This window comes from Phocoena phocoena, chromosome 7, assembly GCF_963924675.1.
Source record: "Phocoena phocoena chromosome 7, mPhoPho1.1, whole genome shotgun sequence".
Classification (NCBI taxonomy): Eukaryota; Metazoa; Chordata; class Mammalia; order Artiodactyla; family Phocoenidae; genus Phocoena; species Phocoena phocoena.
The window spans coordinates 51,878,341-51,896,822 of NC_089225.1; the positions used below are offsets into that span (position 1 = coordinate 51,878,341).

Here is an 18,482-nt window from a genome sequence, read left to right on the forward strand (position 1 = left end):
CATTCTTTACGGATATTTTCCACAGGATCGTTAGAGGAGGATGTGGCTTATGTAGGTTCTTAAGCCACAGGAAGCTGTCTGCCATTTTAGGCTCCAATCTAGAGTATGATTCAAAAACCTTAGCCATGAGAGTTTGAATTAAGAAAGGAAATACGGTGTTGCAATCAGTTAGATATCAGGGATCATCCTGTACCAGGGGTTCACCAAGGGTTGTCCCTGGACCCCCAGCAGCAGTAGCTGTCACCTCTGGACTTGTTAGAAATGCCACCTATTGGTCCCCACCCACCCCAGACCTACTGAATCGCAGACTCTGGAGATGGGGCCTGGCAATCTGGATTTTGATACGCCTTCCTGATGATTCTGCTACACATTAAAGTTTGAGAACCAGTGTCCTGTATAATTCTCCTCATCAGCTGCATTTATAACTAAACAACTGGAAAGTATTACTTAAAAGTAACCCTTAAAATGATCTCTGACCCCTTAATGTCTGGATGTCATTAGCTAAGAAAAAGATAATGACAGATTTGGATGGAATTTGACAATCCTTTCTATAGAAAATAGGTCCACTGTCATTAATTTTTATGGAAGGCTATTACTTCTAGAAAAAAATGATCCCTCCATATCACTTAAAGTCTACCATTGATGGCAGATTTTTTTCCATTTTGAGAAATTGATCTGAATGGGAAATGACAGCAAGGGAAATTGGAGAAAGTGGAGAAATTGAAGGGCTGCCTTTTCAGTCCAATAGGAAAATTACAAAAATAAAGTTGGGGCTTTTAAGCGAGTAACATCTATCACTGAGGTTCCGTAAACAAATTAATCACACACACACACACACACACACACACACACACACACACACACCCCTTCTCCTTGAGGCTGGCAGCTCTTTCTCACACTTACTTATTATGAAAATCGTATCCCAGCAGCAGTGCTGTGTATTGGCAACAGGCATATATAAAATGTCATTATAGTTTTATATGATTGTAGGTAGCAAACATTGAAGTAATTTTGAATATAATGCATCTATAATTATTTCAGGATTGGAGCTCTTTCAAGATTATTAGCAGAACTAGTGGTAGGAATTTAAATAGAAGGAAGTCAAGCAAAATCCAGGAAAAATATCTCAAAAGAATAAGAGAAAACTTCTCCTGCTTAGGATTCTGAGGACCTGAATTTTAAAGAAGTAAGGATCACTATCAAGTACTTTCATTTGCTTATTGCCCTTTAAGGGTAGAATTAACGTTGAGATGTATCTCTCCTCCTCCTTTCTAGCTAATGTGCAAAAGCTCTTCAGGTTTAGACAGCAATGAACGTGTACCTAGAACGTAAACTCAGAATATAGAAATTACGTAATGCTGCTAATGAATAACTCACGGGTGTGCCCTGTGATGATGATATAAACCAGCTGCTTAGAAAAATCCTTGTAACCAAATACAAAACAAGAGCTGATACTGCAAATGCTGTAGGGCTTCTGCTACCACGACCCTTAGCGCAGCCAAGTTTTTCAAAAAGCAACTTGTGGAGGGAAATGTTTTATTGTTTGGGAGACAAGAAGTAATTTCTGTATACCTGCTGCCACTGTGGTTGTGCATCCAGTGAATGAAATCCTTGTCAGATATGTCTCATAAATTATGTTAGTGCTTGGATGACCTTTGTTTTGATCCTGTTTCTATTTCTGGAGTGTAATGGGCGTAGAGAGTATTTAAAACAGTAAGGTGAACGACAGTAACAAATAGTGTTTTAAATATTTGCCTTAATCCTATGAAATTATTCCAAAATTCCTTTTAGATTAGGGAATCCTAGAATTGGGAGGGACCCTATAGCTGATCGGCTCCAAACTGCTCTCCCACACCTCTGCCCAGGATAGGAATTCTCTCAATTTCCTGATTAGGAGTATTGCTTTAGAGGTCGAGGGAGAAATAAGTTTTTAATATGAAACAGAAACCTGGGTCTTTATAACTTCTAAGCTAGGGGTTCTTAATCTGGTTTAGAACCCCCTGAAACCGTTTGTAAAACGTATGTGTGTACATTTTTTTCCTGGGGGGCAGGGCCTGTGGCTCTATCAGATTCTCAAAAGATCTGTGACTCCCTCCCCTTCTCAGAAAAGTACCTTCTGGGACTTCCCTGGTGGCGCAGTGGTTGAGAGTCCGCCTGCCGATGCAGGGGACATGGGTTCGTGCCCCGGTCCGGGAAGATCCCACATGCCACGGAGTGGCTAGGCCCGTGAGCCATGGCCGCTGAGCCTGCGCGTCCGGAGTCTGTGCTCTGCGATGGGAGAGGCCACAACAGTGAGAAGCCCACGTAACGCAAAAAAAAAAAAAAAAAAGTACCTTCTGGAAAACAGACAAAGTGTACGCTACCACTTCTGATAGAAAACTCTTAAGAACGTGAAGTTTTCTAATATATCATCTGTAGGTCTTCTCTTCAGAAAGCATCTCTAAGCCCTTCAGTTATTCCTGCTTGTTCTCCTTTGTTCCTCAGAATCCTTCTTGTCATGACATTCCAAATGTGGACTGGCTGATAGAAAATATAAGACCACTAACAAAAAGCTGTATTCGGAACTGCATTTCTTCTGATGCAGCTTGCCTTTGCATTGACATTTTCTAAGGAGCTTTCACCTCGCACTGGTGGCGATCTGATAAATAGCTGAGCTGCTGCCAGACCAAATTGCCCTCATCCTACATTCATTTTATTTTTATGTATTTTTATTTCTAATTATGATTCATTTGTATACCTAATCATACCACCTACATTTATTCCTGTTCGATTTCATCATGCTGTTTTCAGATATTCTAACCCAATTAGGGTCTTCTGAACCACATCCAGTGTCACACTTATCCCTGCTACTTTTATGGTACTTGCAAATATGCCTTTCATGCTTCTCCCAACTCACTGAAGAAGAACGTTGACCCAGAGGGACTCCTAGTACACTGTTTCTTTAAGCTGACCTCAATCTCTCCACCACCAGTCTGTCTGTATGATTTTTCTACTCATTACTATCTTAGAACTGCTGTGTCATTATGCCTGCTATTTCTCCGTAGTTTTAAAAGGTGTAATAAGAGATTTTGTCAAAGGTCTTGTGAACATGAAGATTTACTCTGTTACTTAAGTCGTTCTCTGCACAAGTGGAGGCAGGGTGAAAAAAAGAATAACGGCCCATCTGGGTGACTTGGTTTTAGGAGGCCTTTTCTGGCTCCTGGGTCCTCATTTCTCAGTGCTCACCCGCATCTGTTTGATGATCCATCTGCAGCAGTAGGCTTACCAGTCTAAAATTTCTGGTTTCTGCCTTTTCCGTATTGTCTAGGTGTGGACTTTTACCTTCTAATATACTACCACTTTTTATGTATTTAATGAATATTTATTGGGCACTTACTGTGTAACCAGTACTGGGCTGGGTGTTGAGACTTCAATGAGACATGGGCCTCCCGTGGGGCACTTGCAGTTGAATCCCTGCGGGTCCCTTCAGTATTCTGGTTGATGATTGTGTGGGGCGTAGAGACTATCAATTATTTTCTGAACATTTATTGGAGATAAGTAATGTAAGTGGATTGTCAGTATTAACTAGTTTGGTTGCACGTACCAAGGAGCTCTGTCAGCTGAATAAAGCATTATTCTAGGCAGAGTATATGTGTGTAAAATAGTCACTGACTGCTGGAGGGAAAGTGCTGGAGGTACATTGGACTTCAGTTCTAACAAGCATTTCATAGACTTATTTCTCCCTCAAATATCTGTGCTTCAGGTGGAAGGAAAATAAAATGATTCCTGTGCCCTCGCTTCTTTTAGTTTTCAACCCATTTGCTTTGGAATCACCAGCAATACCTTGCAGGTTCCTCCTGACTATAGTTGTGTTCCCACGTAAACCACCAGAATTTTTGTGATTTGTGGGTTCGATGACACTTGACTCATTCTCTCTTGTATCTTCGGTCCACGCCTCACAAAGTCATCATACACCATGATTAGCCTTTTCAGAACCATACACTGCCCGGACTTTTCTTTTGGCTGTAATACGTCTTCTAGTACAACATTATCCAAAAGAAATATGATAAGTCAGGCTTCTTAGTCATTTAAAGTTTTCTGGTAGCCACATTAAAAAGTAAAAAGAAACAGGTGACATCTGTTTAAATAACGTTTTATTTAACTCGGTATATCCAAAATCATATGATTTGAACATGTAATCAGGATTAAAAATTGAGATATTTCGTTCTTTTGCTGCATACTAAATCTTGGAAATCAGGTATGTGGTTCACGTTACTGCATCTACTCAAAAGTCTATGTATTTTAGCCTTTACGTTGTAACTGGACAGTGAATGATTTGCTCCTTTTTGAGAGTAAGCCTGTCCATCGTTGTAAGCTGTTACCGTGTTCATTGATCTGCACCTGTCTTTCCTCAACTCCGTTTGTCTGTGATCCCTGAAGTTCCTAACAGTTTTCCATATTTTATGAAGCTTTGGTTTCTATTGGCATAGGGTAGTTTGTGCTTAATCCCATTATAGCATCTGTCACAGTGCTTAGCTCCCAATGGCTACTCAGTAAATATTTGTTGAGTGAATTAGGTACTATTTAATCCCCAATTGTCTCACATCTGTTTTCTTAGTTGAGCTCCTTAACTCATTGTGAAGTAGGTAGGTGCGGTTTTTCTCCTATTGTACAGAGAAAACCAATTCATTTAGTCAATGATTTACCTAGTCTCTCTGGACTCTGGTCTCCTGACATCAGTTCAATTCATCAGGTACTTACTAAATTTTAATTGTTCTCCTACAATACAGTGTACTATATTATTTAAGAATTAGGCCATAAAGCTGTTGAGGAGGCACATTTCCGGTAGTTGCTACATAAAAAAAAGAGTCATTTTTAAATCACTGTCCCTATTATTCTGTCCCAGCCAAGGCACTGCATTGTAAGCATCATCATTTTTCAGCCATACGTTAGCATCTGGTATCGAAAGAGGCAAATCCACAAAGATCCTGAAAGGGAAGGGGCACGGTGCAGTCAGTAGAGAGACTGCTTGCTTTGAGTCACGGTTCTTCTCCTCACTGCATGTCAGGAAACCAGCTGTGTAGCTTCTCTGCATCTGTGGACTCATCACAGAAGAATGGTAGTAATTGTTCCATCTACCTTACCAGGAAATGTTAAGGATCAAATGAACTATTGTTTGTAGCAGTGTTCTAGAACTATAAAGTACTTTATAACTATTAAGCATTTTGTAAAAAGGTGTTATATTACTGTTAGAGATGGAAATTTCCATTATGGCCGAGTGGTCAGAAATTTTTATTGCATTTTAAAACCTCCAAGTAGTCTAGATTAAGGAACCATGAGCATAGATACTTTTGAAATAAAATTCTTAAATGCTCTCTCCAATTATGAGAGGCAAAGTATCTTGTTTTAGTCACTTCTGTTCTCAGAGCATGTAATAATGGACATGAGCTGGGTTGACTTAGTCCCTCAGATCCTAAGTGACTGTTCCTATCCTGAGCCAGCAGAAGTAACCATTATTGTTCACAGAATGTCACAGAATTTCACAAAATGCAAGTATATGTTAGGCTAGTTCTTTTTTTCAACATCTTTATTGGAGTACAATTGCTTTACAATGGTGTGTTAGTTTCTGCTTTATAACAAAGTGAATCAGTTATACATATGTTCCCATATCTCTTCCCTCTTGCATCTCCCTCCCTCCTGCCCTCCCTTTCCCACCCGTCTAGGTGATCACAAAGCACCGAGCTGATCTCCCTGTGCTATGCGGCTGCTTCCCACTAGCTATCTATTTTACGTTTGGTAGTGTATATATGTCCATGCCACTCTTTCACTTTGTCCCAGATTCCCCTTCCACCTCCCCGTGTCTTCAAGTCCATTCTCTACACTGCATCTTTATTCCTGTCCTGCCCATAGGTCCATCAGAACCTTTTTTTCTTTTTTAGATTCCATTACATGTGTTGGCATACAGTATTTGTTTTTCTCTTTCTGACTTACTTCACTCTGTATGACAGTCTCTAGGTCCATCCACCTCACTACAAATAACTCAATTCCGTTTCTTTTGATGGCTGAGTAATATTCCATTGTATATATGTGCCACATCTTCTTTATCCATTCATCTGTCGCTGGACACTTAAGTTGCTCCCATGTCCTGGCTATTGTAAATAGTGCTGCAGTGAACATTGTGGTACATGTCTCTTTCTGAATTATGGTTTTTTCAGGGTATATGCCCAGTAGTGGGATTGCTGGGTCATATGGTAGTTCTATTTTTAGTTTTTTAAGGAACCTCCATACTGTTCTGCATAGTGGCTGTGTCAGTTTATATTCCCACCAACAGTGCAAGAGGGTTCCCTTTTCTCCACACCCTCTCCAGCATTTATTGTTTCTAGATTTTTTGATGATGGCCATTCTGACTGGTGTGAGGTGATATCTCATTGTAGTTTTGATTTCCATTTCTCTAATGATTAATGATGTTGAGCATCCTTTCATGTGTTTGTTGGCAATCTGTATATCTTCTTTGGAGAAATGTCTATTTAGGTCTTCTGCCCATTTTTGGATTGGGTTGGTTTTTTTTTTTTTTTTTTATTGAGCTGCATGAGCTGCTTGTAAATTAATCCTTTGTCAGTTGCTTCATTTGTATATATTTTCTCCCATTCTGAGGGTTGTCTTTCCGTCTTGTTTATGGTTTCCTTTGCTGTGCAAAAGCTTTGAAGTTTCATTAGGTCCCATTTATTATTATTTTTTATTTCCATTACTCTAGGAGGTGGGTTGCTGTGATGTATGTCATAGAGTGTTCTGCCTATGTTTTCCTCTAAGAGTTTGATAGTGTCCGGCCTAACATTTAGGTCTTTAATCCATTTTGAGTTTATTTTTGTGTGTGGTGTTAGGGAGTGTTCTTATTTCATTTTTTACATGTACCTGTCCAGTTTTCCCAGCACCACTTATTGAAGAGGCTGTCTTTTCTCCATTGTATATTCTTGCCTCCTTTATCAAAAATAAGGTGACCATGTGGGTGTGGGTTTATCTCTGGGCTTTCTATCCTGTTCCATTGATCTATATTTCTGTTTTTGTGCCAGTGCCATACTGTCTTGATTACTGTAGCTTTGTAGTATAGTGTGAAGTCCAGGAGCCTGATTTCTCCAGCTCTGTTTTTCTTTCTCAAGATTGCTTTGGCTATTCAGGATCTTTTGTGTTTCCATACAAATTGTGAATTTTTTTGTTCTAGTGCTGTGAAAAATGCCATTTGTAGTTTGATAGGAATTGCACTTAATCTGTAGATTGCCTTGGGTAGTATAGTCATTTTCACAATGTTGATTCTTCCAATCCAAGAACAATGGTATATCTCTCCATCTGTTTGTGTCCTCTTTAATAGGCTAGTTCTTTACTGCAAGTGACAGATTCACAAGTTATTGTCCAGCCATGAATGGGCATACCACAATTGCCAGAGCCTCTTCCTATGGCCTAATGATGACTTTACACATCCCCATTCATGTCCCACCAAGTGCCAACCCCTTGGCTACAGGAAACTTAGAATCAAATATGTACCTTCAGTGATCTGCTGCTATTCAGACAGAAGCACATGGCTTCTCAGGATGTTACTTTCTTATAAAGTAGGGGAATCATTTGCTGATTTGTACTCTCTGAAAGTCTCTGCAGTTAAAAAGAAAACTATTACAGAGGAGCCTAGATCATTCTTTTACCATTTTCCATAATAAGATTTGAAATTCATCTGGATGCATATGAGAATATCATCTTCTTCTCTGATTTATTTTTCAAGACATATTTTACCAAAGTAGTGTGACTTATATGCTTTTCTGAATATCTTATAAGATTAGTCTTGGAGTTCACAAATTTGGACAAGCTGGATTTTTTTTTTTTCTAGACTCTTCTTGACAGATTTTCTCCGAAATGTTCCTTGATGCTGGTCTGTATTAAACATATTTGAAAGGTAAAGGATGAAACCTAAGTCTTTTGGCTGTTAGGTATTTTGGCATGTTTTTAATAATACGTATATATACTAGTATCAGTTACTACCTTCATACAGTGAGGTAGAGTTGGATAGAAATAATGTGTGTTGAGATGTTTTGTTCTTTTCATGTAAACATAATAATTTTAATATAATTTTAATATTGAAGGACTAGACCAGGGATCAACAAACTATGGCCTTTAAGGCAAATCAGCCCATCGCCTATTTTTATAAATAAGGTTTTACTAGAACACAGCCTTGTCCATCTGTCACATATTGCCCTTTTCTGCTTTCTGCTACACTGGCTTGAGTGGTTGGGACAGAGTGTATGTGACCCGTTAATCCTAAAATATTTACTAGCTGGTCCTTTACAGAACAAGTTTGCCAACTCATAGGCAAGACCATTAAGAATTAGCCTGATGACTTGTGGACACAGGCGGGGAAGGGGAGGGTGGGACGAACTGAGAGAGTAGCACTGACATATATACACTACCGTGTGCAAACAGATAGCTAGTGGGAAGATGCTGTATAGCACAGGGAGCTCAGCTTGGTGCTCTGTGATGACCTAGAGGGGTGGGATGGAGGGGGGGAGTGGAAGGGAGGCTCAAGAGGAAGGGGATATATGTATACATATAGTTGGTTCACTTTGTTCTACAGCAGAAGCTAACACAACATTGTAAAGCAATTATACTCCAATAAAACAAACAAAATAATTTTTAAAAGTCTGAGATAGGAAAAAAACGAATTAGTCTGATGAGTAAAAATGAAGCAATGTGGGAAGTGGCATATTAAATGTTTTCAACCTTTGGGTGTTTTCTAGAAGTATTGTCTACCTTAGGGGAAAAACATGAAGATATTCTTAGTATTACATGTGGGTATGGGATATGCAGAATATGCTCTCGATTAAGTAAGCTTTTCTGCTTTTGTGACTTGAGTCAACAAAAAAATGTGGCGTCCTAGTAACACTCTCTCCACAGAATTAATGTCTTAAGTGTTCCCTCCCTCCCAGTCACTGCAGAGAATCTTGCTGGGGGAAGGAGGAAAAGAACAAAAAGATTGTTTGCTCTAAGTATTATAAAATGTGTTTACATACCATCTATGGAAAAAATTCGACATGGCCATTTCATCTGTTTAGAAACACCTGGGTATTGTAATAAAGTCTAATGCCAAGGCCAGAGATTTGAAAATTTGATCAAGGGTCTCACATATTTGAGAGTGATGCTTTATGGAAAATGCAGTAACAAATGAAGGACCCACATCAGCTCTGTTTCCATTTGTTTATGTTACCATAAAGGGCAGTTGTGTAGCAGGCTAATTCTCTCCTCCAGCTACACTCACCTCCCTGTCTCTGGTCCCTGGGTCTCTGTCAACTGGCTGTTCTGTTCATGCTAAGCCCCTTGTCACAGTCCTGAGCTCAGCCTTGGACCAGCTTGTGACTGCTCATTGCCTACTTCCCAGTCTGGACCATTACCTGAGCTTCCCAGAAACCCTCCCTGCATAATCCCAGTACACAGGGCTCTAGAACACTGTCAGTGGAGACCACCCTGGCTGTGTCCTTTCATTTTCAGAACTTCATCCATGCCCCTGTCACCTCTGGGATGGCAGTGTAGCCAAAAATACAGAACCACAGTATCACCAGCCTCTCTGGAGTCATCCTGTTCCTTGGGGGGATATATCTTACCGTGTGTTATTATTTAACTTTTTATGTCTTTAGAGTCAGGGAGCAAAAACTTTGCAAATTCCTCCTAGACAAGGAGCCATTTATTCTTTACAGATCTGTTTGATGCACTTCACTGTGAGCCTGCTATATCTCAGGCAGAATGTGGGTGTTGGGGACATAGGTAGTGATTAGGTCATGAGCCCAGGAACATCCAGCACTGCAAAATTACCAATAAATATTTGTTAACTGAATAGCTGAGATTTTAGAATTTCCCATGTGGTTTGGCACAATCATGACCGAGACTCTGCAGCCTACCATCTTTCCTTATAAGACAGAATAGGCCAATCCAAGAAGACAAAGCTGGGAATGACTCAGTAACTTTTAAAAGCAGGGGGGCATTCCAGCCACTGAATCATTTTGCTCAGACAGAATTTATGGAAACAGAATTGTGCAATCATTTAATAACTGTTGCCTTTGTCCACAGCAGATAATAAGACAGAAATGCTTAATTTGGAATGCTAAATGTCAAAGAGTTGGAAATATAAGAGTTCAAGATATATAAGGAAAATCATAAAACATGTAGATATACTGAAACTGCAGGCTGACTAGGAGCCTGGTGGTGGGCGTGGCTCCTCATTAGGGCAGCGTGAAGAGAGGACGTTGTCCAGAGGTTCCAGGGCAGTGTAGGAAGGGAGCAATTGTCCATGAGAAAAACAGATAGAAAAAACAAATAGAGGACTTCCCTGGTGGCGCAGTGGTTGAGAGTCCGCCTGCCGATGCAGGGGACACGGGTTCGTGCCCCGGTCCGGGAAGATCCCACATGCCGCGGAGCAGCTGGGCCCGTGAGCCATGGCCGCTGAGCCTGCGCGTCCGGAGCCTGTGCTCCACAACGGGAGAGGCCACAACAGTGAGAGGCCCGTGTACCACAAAAACAAACAAACAAACAAATAGAGCATCTTTCCTACATCCATGGGACCACCAAAGAAAGTAAGCAGGAACACACAGAACACCGTCCCAATGTAGTAATTAATTCTGTCCTAGCACCCTGGACAGTTGTTTCCAGCCACCACTGGGGACTTATGTCAGGTGCCCAACCACAAAATCGTAGCAAACTCTGCGTCTCTCAGAGCAGCTTGCACTAACCTAACTTAGCTGTCTTGATTCCTTTTTTTTTTTTGAATGGACAGCATATAAACAAAGACCTAATTTTCACTAGTGTCTTAGACTACTTTGTATCCCACACAATCCCAAACTATGCCTTTCAATAGTTATCAGGGTATAAATTTTGATTTGTTTGTTGCTAATACATTGTATTATACTCTTTGAGTTATATATTCAATAATTTGAAGAAATGTAGCATGAAGCATTCATTGAAATACTTATGAAAACATTTTCAAGAAGTTATTCTGAATACATTCTGCTTTTTAATGGCATATAAGAATAGCCAGACTGAAACAATTCTGAATGTTTTTAAATTCTTAGGTAAAGAAGTGCTATGTTAATTACTTAACATTTTTAGGTTGTCTTTGAATTGAAATGTAAATGTAATAAAATGTATTTACTGAAATGGAATAGTCTATTAACTGTAATCTTACTGCCCAGTAGTGTATGAAAATCAAATAAGGAAATATCGGGGATTATTTCCCAAAATAGCCTCCAGGGAGTGACCTGGGTCTCCTGTCTTCTCACCTGTGCTCTGTAATCATAGTTAGTGGTAAGGATGTTCACTTGAAACAGTACATCATTATGAACCATCAAAAATTAGTAAAATATTTTCAGTGACATTTTATTATGCGCTTTGACCCATAATAAATGAACAAAACAAAATAAGGAAATTTTTCTGGTTATCATTAAGTTAACTAGAGTATTTCTATTACTCAAAATTTTAGTCCACCACATTTTCCTTGTTCTTATCCCCTGAACATACACTGGGATGTTCTGTCTTTTTCTGCTACTGAAGGGCAAACACCTTGATACAGCAGTGAATAAGTTGTTATTGAAGTACAGTGTGAACACACCCTATTCGGCCAATTCAGGGGCTAACATGAAGTACTGAAAGCATTTTTCTTTGTGTACAAGCCTCTTAAATTACTTCACTTTCCAGAACACTACCTTATGTGAGGAGCACAATTTGCAAAATCAGCACTTTATTAAAAAGGGTCAAAACCCTGTCCTAAACATTAAGTCTACAGTATCTTCCAGAAATAAGTCAGGTGCTTCAAAAAATAGGTCAAAGTTGCCGTGACGAAGTACAGAAGAAACAGAGCTTGACTGTCTCTCTCAGTAGTGAACTGTTCATGGAGCTTGATCCCCCTTTGCTCTTCTAGCCATAGGATTGTGCCCCCCTCACCCCACTCAAAAATTTAATTAGATGTTCGAGTCCCCTGCCCTCAGTAGCAATCACATGGCGTTCTCCTGAGGTGCTTCTTCTGGTGCTCCTGTTTGGTATTCATTTCCTTGTCACCCTTCTCCACTAGGGAGTGAGTTCCAACAGGGCTGGAACCATGTTTCCTTCTCCATTTGTATGCTCAGTACTGCAATACTCAGTATGCTGTAAGTTTGCTGATTTATCTCACAATAGATCTCTGATTTATTCTAGGTCTAAATTCAGAATTCACTTTCATGAAGGTGCTCTCCCCAACCAGGTAGTTTGTTTACCTATTTCAATATAATAGAGTATCATTCTTTTTATTTTCTTTCTCCCAAAATCAAGGAGAAATATTCATAATGCCAGAGTAATGCTTACTTAAATTCCCTCCTTTCTTGAGCCCACGTGTCTTAACTAATCCCCCTACATACTTTATCCACCCAACGTGCTACCCTTGTAGCTAGTGTTTGGGACAGGCCCTCTTTCAGGCATAGATTGTAGGGGGATTGGACTTTGGGTGGCCCACACCAGCATACTGGTGTGACTGTTCTCTTTTTCTTTTTAACTTGATTTCTACCCATCCTTCAAAAGTCTGGGGAAGATGATGAAAGATTGCCTTATTCTGAAAATAACTGCATGCACGACTAAGATCGTTGCTTATTTTTATCTTCTGGCCTACTTTTTTCTAACAAAAAAAGAGGTGAAATAAAGCGATGCTCTATTGTGTATATGTGAGATGGACAGATAGATAGTTGATAGATATAGATATTTGATAAAGATATATTTATATTTATCATATATTTCTTGTTTTATATATTTTAAAACTATATTTGTGCATAAATATATATTATTTATCATATATAAATATATGTGAGATATTTATCTTAAGTAAATATATATTGTATAGATATTTATATATTTTATATAAATATATCCTATAGTAAAACTTTTGCTTACTCTTATCAACATCAAATAAATATCACACCAGCTGCTTCCATGAGTTCATGGAGCTTCTCTTAGTGATTAAGAAGCAGGGAGGCTATTGATTGCTGCCAACTGCAAAGGGAATAAAAGGAATAAAATTGAATGATATATTTGCCACATAAATTGGCCATGATGGCTTTGAGATTTCTGATAAGGCAGTTCCCTTGCATTTACATGAAAACCTAACAGTTCCATTAAAACTGTACTTTGCTGGCACTTTTTGTACCTGGAGAGTCTTGATGTTACAAATATGTCTAAACATGCACACCATCGTTTCTACCCATCCTCAGGATATATCACTATCTTGAGAGCCTTGAAAAATAGCCGGTAGATTCCCAAACCACTTGAGAACAGATCCAGACTGTTTTCCCCCAAGCAAAGAGGGAAGAGAAGTTCGTTTTTCATGTTCAGATTAACACCCTATCCCTGTTCTGGTGGGTAACGATGACCTGCTTCTCCTCCTTACTGTTCTGACATCTGAGAACCGCTTGGCAGTGAAAAATGATGCATTTTCCTTTCAAAGAAAGGAGAAAAATGTTTGACAGTAAGGTATGTTACTTCCTAGAGTCATCATTTAACCAAGTGAATATCTTCATTTGTAGTAGAAGAGCAATATATAGTTATTTTTTTCTAAGGAATAAGCAGCTCAACTCCACAGGAGGGAGACTAAGTACATTTCTGTTAAATTCTTCCAGCAATAACAAGAGCCTCTAATGATTATGAAAACAGCTTGAAAGTAACTTGAAATCTGGTTATAGTAGAGCGGTAGGTAGGGGGTGATAGGGATCTCACCCAAGAATCTGGATTGAAACAAACACATGTGAATAGTCATCTTGTCTTTGTGCCTGTTGTAGTTTATCCTCAGGAAATTTTCAGGCCTTCTCTTTGAGCTGATCAGAAAAAAAAAAAAAAATCAGATGGACAAGATTTTATATTTAACATACATTGTTCAGAAAAAGGAAAGTATCTACAGTGTCAAATGCTGCAAGGGGAATCAAGGCAAATGAGACCACTGGTGAAACTGTGCATGTGCACTTCTTCATCCGTAAAATGGGAGACTTGGGATAAATGTCAAAGGTGTCTTCCAAAATGTTTACATTTTATGATTTCACAATTTCAAGAGGATTGGTAACCTGCCAGTGAGAAATTTATTTATAGAGTGATCCCTGCAAGGGATTCTGAGCAGGAGGCAAGGGGGTGGTAGGCGAGAAGAGAGTGGACATAGATGCCTTGTTTAAAAGGTTTGTGGTGTGTAGAAGGAAAGAAATAAGATGATCGTTAGATTGAATATAGTATCAAGTAAAGATTTTTATAGAATGCTAGACATCTGTACTTCCTTTATAAAAACAGAGGAGAAAGAGTACTTGGAGGTGTCACTGAAGTACCCATGATTAAAGAAGAGACTCCTGCCTTACAGAGAATTGAAGGAAGGGAGGCAAGTATCCAGTGTTGGTTCCAGTTAGATGACTTCTCAAGCACCCATGATTCCTTGAGTCAGTGCAAAGGAAGAGACCGACGATACTGATGATGAAAGAACACTGAGCAAGCAGAGTCCCAGAGGGTTAACAGTCAGGTGGAAGGGCAGCCCTCTAAAAGTAAGAAACTTGTCCTTCTGAAGCTTGAGACAAGGAAAAAAAAGAGAGAATGAAAGACTGGACTGGAAGGAGTGTGCGTGTAGTAGAAAGGTATATCTGATGGTCTATAGTTTCTTTTTAACAAAACCATGCTCATACCTGACGAGATGTGGGAATTGCATTGGGATTGGGGTGAGAGGTCCCGGGAATGGTAACAGAACAATGACATGAACTCATTGCCCTTTGAGCCAATGGTCAGTGGACTGCAGTCACTTCCTGGGGACCTTGACCATTTAATACCAATGATTCAGTTCAGGTACTGTGTTGTGACCACCCAAATTGGTATATCTGCTCTCTCAGTGGGTAGTAGCAAAATCTTCTTGGTGTCCTTGGGGCCCCAAACCAGTAACCATAAGTATCTCCTGTTGTACAAGACCTCAGAGAAAATCGAAACCCGGAAGAGTTAAGTGACTTTGCCCAGGGCCACAGTGAGTTTTCATCATGGTCAAGAATAGAAATACACCTTCTGTTTCCTTTCCTAGTGTTCTCTGCTTTAGTTCATTCTGCACAGGGGATCAGTAAGACAGTGTGGTCTGAAGAATAAAACCCTAGAGTGGGCTAACTGGCCTTATCCTTGGCTCTGCCACTGACCTTAGTATCTCTAGGCCTCATATTCCTTATTGGTAAAAAATTTCCAATTTAATATCCTAGGTCTGAAAGAATGTACAGCAACTTTAAGGACTAATTGAAATTAAGTACCAAGGTCCTGGCTACCTGGGATTTTGTTAACCGGCTCCCAGCAGTTAGGGGATTGTAGAAGGAAGAAAGTTCATTTTTACAAGGAAGGATTTAGTGATGAATAAACCACTTAAAAGATTAGTGCCCTCTCATATATTCCTCTCTCGTGCCATCAGTGCCTTCCTCACCAGTCTAGTGAGGTGAAAGACGAGTGTCAAAGGAATGCAAGTTACTTGCAAAGTGAGAAATTGTATCTGATACACAATGTACGAGGTTTCTTGAAGTCAGTGAAAGTCATATTAGATCTCTGCTCAAAACATACCCAAGCCATGGCCAAAGGAGTTGGCAGACCATTCAATATTGAAAAAAGGAAAATCAACAAGGATGGTGACATGATAGGTACTTCAAAAAGGAAAGGTGTGAATTTCAAAGGCTTGTGAGAGACGCTTGATAAAATGTTAAAGCCATCGAGCATTCTTACATCTTCTTTAAAACTGTCATATACTACTACGATTCCATTTTGAAGAAAATTATGTAACCCTCCCAATCAGTGCTTCATTCATTTTTAGTTTGTTCTAAGAATTAGAGCATAATTGCAATTATAACCTAAATTTGATTAAATGGAAGATAAAATAAATTCATTTTCATGAATTTTATTTCATTTCTCAAAAAACAAAGTCTTGATGGACCCTTTTATTCACTCTTTTCTATGAAATTTATGTTCTGTTTTAAGTGGATTCACTTTAAATGGCTTTTTCTTGGCGGCAATGTTCCTTTGAATAGAATGACCTCCTATACTCAGAATTTAAAGTGGATACAGTGTTTCTCCGACTTTCTAAATCCAGTCTGTGTAACCTGGGAATAGGACAAGGAAAGCAAATGAGTAAGGGTTGAGCAGGTAAGGATTGCTAACAGTGTTAATGGTCAGCCTCCAACCCAGGGGGTCAGGGGAGCCTGTGTGTTATCAGGGACTCTGTTGACATGACTGGCCATGGGATTCAACCATGGGAGAAGTTCAGAGATTCCCAGAATGGACCAGGTAAAAGGAAGGAATCCAGGTTTTATATTTTCTTCATGGTTTTATTTTTTGTTTTCCTTTCTGAGTTTACCTTTGTTTGCACGTTCTTTGTGGCAGAAGGAAACGTGGGTCCTTCCATCCCCCTCCCACTGGGAAGGGTGTAATACATTCTGCTCTTCCCTCAGCAGGCAGTGAAGTGCTTGGAGTGGGTAAATACTTTGAAGTAGAGCATTTTGCTTGTCCATGGAGGCAGAGCAACTGAAACACATAATCTGAAAATAGCCAATTGGTTTAAATTAGTGAATTTAAAGGGATTCCCTTTCATATGAGTGCTTTTCCTTTCATCAGCTTAATTCCCCAAATCTCACGGGGAAACGGCAATTAATATCTTTCAAGGCAGCTCATCCTGCTGTTCAGAGGAGTCTTTTCCTAACCAATTTCTACATCACTTGAAAGAATGAAGCTAATCCTCTCTGGGGATTCTCACTAGCTGTGGACCTTACTAACCCTCAGGGTCCCAAGAGATGGTTACGGTTACTGGTTTGAGGCCCCAGGGACACCAGGGAGATTTTGCTACTGCCCAATCAGAGCAGATATACCAGTTTATGCTATCACAACACAATATATGAACTGAGTTGTTGGCAGTGGTGGTCAAGGTCCCCAGGTAGTGTTTGCAGGTCACGGGCCACTGGCTCAAAATGCAGCATAGAATTTTTCACTCTTCCCATTTTGGTAACAACATCTATATGTTGTCTATCAGTTGGGTCCCCTGAAAAAAAGATGCTGAGGTAAAGTTAGGAGGGCCAGAGGTTTATTAAGTGGTTATCCTTGCCAAAGATAAAGTGAAGGAAGCAGGAGGGGGCAGGCAGACCTTCAGACAGTGATGTTGATCTGACAGTCTCAGCCAGCCCCACAGAGAACTACAGAGCAATGAGTGCCCATTAGAGGAGTCCTGGTTTGGGCAGAAATGGGTAGCCCCTATTACTGCTGCATGTTCACTTGTTGGCTAAGCACTGCCCAGGCCTCATCTCAGACACTGTTTCAGATTCTGAAGGCCCTGCCGCTGGAGCCTGCCAGCTAACTGCACTTCTCACAGCTGAATGGGAAGTTCTTCAAGAAGAAAGGAGATGTAAGCAGCACACCTCGTTGGTATAACATATGCCACGATAAACAGGAAACTAATACTAAACCGTTCAAATGAACAAATCCTTCAGGAACAAAAGACTCACACATCAAAATGGCAGCGTTTGGCAGCCAATCAGTTACAAATTTCAATAGCAACAGGGTTCATCAGATTGTATTTGGGGAACATACATTGCTTTGCTTTCTGATAAACTTAACTTTATTCTGAAGGACAGTAATGATAAAGAACGTATCCTATACCAGTTTAGTTCAAACAGTTGCTTAGCAGTGAAGTGAAACAGCGAGGTTTATGTTTAGCGGTCTATCTATATGCATCTGGAGCACGTTTCTGGAATAATTCAAAAGGGCCAATCCATTTCATGCCTCCTGCTGCTAAATGAATGTGGGAGTCAAGCTGCTGTTTTCACAGTGCAAGACATTTATTGTTGATAAAAAAAAAATCTCCCACTTATATATAATCAGTATCCTAGCAAAGGACACTGTAGGATTTCAGCTCCTTAAGCATAGAAAGTGGAAGAATCTTAAAAAAATAAAAATCAGGCCTGTGAGCTAAAAATTAAAAACCAGTCGGTCACAGATCTCAAAGTATTGCAACACTTTCATTCTGCTCAAACAGACCAGTTCTTTACTGAGTGTGTGTCTTTTCAGTTGACAGGACTGATCTTTACATGTCACCCCTCCTCCGTTGAACAGTACAGCACTTGGATTATTCAGTCAGTATGGGACCAGTTAGCTCTGTGTCTAGCTCATTCAGAGCTATCAGTGTTAATGTAACTTAATGTCCTCTAACGCTTTTAACAAATTTCACCTCTATTCCCTCTCCCCCAACCCCCCAAAAAGCATATAAAATCAAGAACTAATTCAATTGATGTTATGGTAGATTTAGGTCTACAAATTACTGTACCCTCCTTAGTCATTTCTGCTTCCTAAAATTGTATACAAGAACAGTTTCCTCCTGAGGTGTGTCGGGGGTGGAGGGTGACACCCTAATCTGTTTCTTCTGTTTAGATTAAATGTGGAAATATTTATTATCAGACTGCTTTAGGCCTCTAAGAGTG

At 39.8% G+C, this 18,482-nt stretch overlaps 1 protein-coding gene across 2 annotated transcripts in view; it reads left to right on the forward strand.

The window, feature by feature from the left end:
* Nucleotides 1-18,482, forward strand: part of CERS6 (ceramide synthase 6) — a 321,038-nt gene that overhangs the window by 275,097 nt on the left and 27,459 nt on the right. The gene's annotated exons all lie outside the window — the stretch shown is intronic.